Source organism: Phycodurus eques, chromosome 10 (assembly GCF_024500275.1).
Source record: "Phycodurus eques isolate BA_2022a chromosome 10, UOR_Pequ_1.1, whole genome shotgun sequence".
Classification (NCBI taxonomy): Eukaryota; Metazoa; Chordata; class Actinopteri; order Syngnathiformes; family Syngnathidae; genus Phycodurus; species Phycodurus eques.
The window spans coordinates 13,884,264-13,889,133 of record NC_084534.1 but is presented as its reverse complement, the minus strand read 5'-3'; positions in this window follow the sequence as shown (position 1 = coordinate 13,889,133).

Below are 4,870 nucleotides of genomic sequence, written 5' to 3'. Positions count from 1 at the left end.
CAAAGATCTTGTCAGCACATCAACGACTTCCTTGGCCTGAGAATCCAATTTATCCCACCATAAGGCCGTGCGGTGTTGTTTAGTTCTGTGATGATGCACCACGTGATGACAGCGATGAGCTTTATCATTTAGTGCTTTTTCATACTTCTTCCAATGCCGTTGCGTTGAGGCCAAATACACACCCTATGAATACTTTAGCTTTGTACTCTCTCATGTATTATTCTTAGGACAACCTCGTGTTTACTCATGCAGCACAAAAAGGCATGTGCAGCTTTTGTTGTCGTTATTTGTAAAACATGCATACGTGTGGGCACTTAGTTTGCTCTAAATTATTAAATTTTATATAATTTGTTCTACACACGACATAGTCTTGCTTATGTGTTTGTTTTGGGCCTCTCCTGAGCTCTCAAGGCATTCTGGGACTTTACTCTGGCTTGTTTGTCAACATCAACTGCGGCACGTTGTATTGTAGTGCAGCTTTAGTTTACCACAACGTTATTCCCAGAAGGCTGCTAAAGCTCAGTTTGTTAATATCACACATGCCGCACTCCCTCCCAGCACACTCGCCTCTCATACGCTGTTACCCTCATATGCAAACAAACAATGCAACAAGGGAAACTGTTTCAACAAGAAACAGAAGCATCGCGGAATTTGGTTCCTGCACACATGCCACAATCAGCCCGACTGCATAATGGAGGGATCAGCAGCTCTGTGACACTTTAGGTGAGCACTGCCAAATTTCGCTTTAATTAAGCTTTGGAAAAAAAACTTGTAGTACAGCCAGCCTAGTGCATGAAGCCTCTTGTGTTTTAATTTAATTACCTGTCAACTTTTATAATTATTCACCCCGATTAACATGGGGCAGAAGGGTTCCGAAATTTGAACGGGAGAGACGACAACCATCCAGTTATGCGGCCTGCTCCTGTCGAGGTTTTGTCATTTTACATCATCAAGGCCCAAACTATGCTTCTTGTCTCAACAGTCACACCACCGTAAGATGAAGAAACACACACATCCAAGGCCTTCATAAAATTCGACCTTAGATTTATACAGTTCTGCGATTGGCTGGCAAACAGTTCAGGGTGTACCCTGCCTCCTGCCCGATGATAGCTGGCATAGGCTCCAGCACTCCCGCAACCCTAGTGAGGATAAGCGGCTCAGAAAATGGATGGATGGATGGATTAATACAGTTACTGCAAATTCTGCAGTTTACTGATTTCTCAACACTCTTAAGAAAGGTTGTTTATTTGTTAATCAAACTTTGTCCCCCAAACGGATTGGTTTTACATGATATTTAGTTAAGAGCCTTTATAACCGTTTAGAATAATGCTTTTAAAAACCTCGCAGGCTGTGCAATACCCTTCCATCTGTCACACCCATTAGGCGAGGCAGTATTAAAATAAACAAGTAGGGCGGGCCTATAGCCGCCAAAACGTCGGATGCATACCATTAACTTGACTTCCACTCACAACTTTTGACAGTTTTATAAAGAAAACAGGCATTAACTGAAATACCACAAGCATTTTGAAAAATAAAAAAACACAAAATGGCATTAAACACAAATGCATTTATGAAGGACTAAAACCAAGTGGCAAACCTCTACAGTGGTTTCCAAAATCAAATGCCTGCAATGTTGTACAGATTGGAATTTGACCACAATTTGTGGGGGGAAATATGACTCAAACGTCACACAGAACAGTTGCCATACATAACTTTGTCAGACCTCAGCAAATCTCCTTACGAGAGGTCAGTTGTGCACTACTTGGGAAAACCTAGTGAGCTAAGCTACAAGCTATTCTACATTAAATGTATAAACCCCAATTCCAGTGAAGTTGGGACATAAAACCTAAATAAAAACAGAATCCAATGATTTGCAAATACTTTTCAACCTTTATTCAATTGAATACACGACAAATTAAGACAAGATATTTATGTTCAAACTGTTTAACATTATTGTTTTTTGCTAATATTCTCCATCCATCCATCCATCTTCTACCACTTATCCGGGTCAGGTCGCGAGGGCAGTAGCTTTACTAGGGACGCCCAGACTTCCCTCTCCCCAGCCACTTCCTCCAGCTTTTCCGTGGGGATCCTGAGGCGTTCCCAGGCCAGCCGAGAGACGTAGTCTCTCCAGCGTGTCCTTGGTCGTCCCCGGGGTCTCCTCCCGGTGGGACGTGCCCGGAACACCTCACCAGGGAGGCGTCCGGGAGGCATCCGAATCAGATGCCCCAGCCACCTAATCTGGCTCCTCTCGATGTGGAGGAGCAGCGGCTCTATTCTGAGATCCTCCCGGATGACCGAGCTTCTCACCCTATCTCTAAGGGAGAGCCCTGCGGAAGAAACCCATTTCGGCCGCTTGTATCCGGGATCTTGTTCTTTCGGTCACGACCCACAGCTCGTGACCATAGGTGAGGGTAGGAACGTAGATCAACCAGTAAATCGAGACCTTCGCCTTTCGGCTTAGCTCCTCCTTTACCACAACGGACCGATACAAAGTCTGCATCACGGCAGACGCTGCACCGATCCACCTGTCGATCTCCCGTTCCATTCTTCCCTCACTTGTGAACAAGACCCCAAGATACTTGAACTCCTCCACTTGGGGCAGGATCTCATCCCCGACCCAGAGAGTGCACGCCATCCTTTTCCTACTGAGGACCATGGTCTCAGATTTGGTGGTACTGATTCTCATCCCAGCCGCTTCACACCTGGCTGCGAACCGCTCCAGTGAGAGTTGGAGATCATGGCTTGATGAAGCCAACAGAACCACATTATCTGCAAAAAGCAGAGATGCAATTCTGAGGCCACCAAACCGGACCCCCTCTACGACCTCGGCTGTGCCTAGAAATTCTGTCCATAAAAGTTATGAACAGAATCGGTGACAAAGGGTAGCCTTGGCGGAGTCCAACCTTCACCGGAAACAAGTCCGACTTACTGCCGGCAATGCAGACCAAGCTCTGACACCGGTTGTACAGGGACTGAACAGCCTGTATCAGGGGGTTCGGTACCCCATACTCCCGAAGCATCCCCGACAGGACTCCCCGAGGGACACGGTCGAACGCCTTCTCCAAGTCCACAAAACACATGTAGACTGGTTGGGCAAACTCCCATGCACCCTCGACGGCCCTGCCGAGGGTGATGAGCTGGTCCACTGTTCCACGGCCAGGACGAAAACCACACTGCTCCTCCTGAATCTGAGATTGGACTTCCCGACGGACCCTCCTCTCCAGCACCCCTGAATAGACCTTACCTGGGAGGCTGAGGAGTGTGATCCCCCTGTAGTTGGAACACACCCTCCGGTCCCCCTTCTTAAAAAGGGGGACCACCACACCAGTCTGCCAGTCCAGAGGCATCGGGGACCGATGTCCACGCGATGTTGCAGAGGTGTGTCAACTAGGACAGCCCCACAACATCCAGAAACTTTAGGAACTCCGGGCGAATCTCATCCACCCCCGAGGCCTTGCCACTGATGAGCTTTTTCACCACCTCGGTGATCTCAACCCCAGAGATAGGAGAGCCCGCCTCAGAGAAGCCAGACTCTGCTTCCTCATGGGAAGGTGTGTCGGTGGAGTTGATGAGGTGTTCGAAGGATTCTCCCCACCGACTAATATTCTCTCATTTTGAATTTGATGCCTGCAACATGCTCCCAAAAAGCTGGGTTAGGGGCATGTTTACCTCTGTGTCACATCACCTTTCCTTGAAAGCACACTCAATAAGCGTTTTGCAACTGAATGTCACAATTCAATGTTCACTAGAACAGGAAGCAAACAGAGACTGAGAGGTTTGTGGTGAAAGGTTTATTGAAGAGGATACGAAGATGGATCCTTGAGGCGTACTTGCGGGTTGTCAAAACAGGGAATGTGTGGCAGGCGACGGCGTGGTGGAAGAGGTCAACACGGTGGGGAACACGGAAGGAGCACTGAGGACAATGAAAAACACGGAGGTCAGAAGTGTTGCAAGGACTGGCGTAGCTTACGTGTTGGTCAGAGAGCCAGTGTACCACGGGAGAACGGTAATACTCTGACAGGGGAGTCTTGGATCTGGCAGGCTTAAATGCAGGGAGAGTAGAGCGCTGATTGGCAACAGGTGCGCTGCCGAGGTGGTGCTGATTACTGGGAAAAGAGAGAGAAGGCGAGAGGGGCGCAAAGCGCCACCCAAGCTACAACAACGGAACTGCAGGGACAGACCATGACAATAAAGCCACTAATTGTTGAAGCTTTGTAGGTGGACTTCTTTCTCATTCTTGCCTGATGTACAGCTTCAATTGCTCAACAGTCACCGTTGTCGTATTTTGCGTATCCACTTGCATGCTTCCCATAATCCACACAATTTGCGGGCAGCGTGTAGGGTGGGCAGGAGGATAGGTACTTTAACGTGACGTCAAATGGAAAAAAATGCATTTCTGGTTTAGAACTACCTGGGAAATGTAGCTTCTCTGACCGCTACCCCATTATCACAATGTGATCACAGAAATAGATTCGCAACTGAAAAGCTATTTGATGTTTTAAAACAGCAACATTTCGATCACACTTCTAACACATGTAGTTAAAATAGTACTTGTAACGCCACTACTGGTCAACAGTGGCAGTTACTTCTTGGTTTCACATAGTGTCTGTCAAGCAAACAATGTACATGCAAACAGAAAATTAGTGCACTTGCTGAAAGGGTGAAAATATTTGGCAAATATTAGCATTTAATGAGCAAGTGGTGGGTCTTCACTTGGCAACATGAGTTTGTTAGCAAGCTGACTGTGTACTGCTTAAATATTTCACCTTTCTGAAATGTTATTATATAAATTGATTTTACTATGAAAGAATGGGCATGTTAAGCTCAACATCAGCCAACTATATACATAACATTATGAAAATTAGGA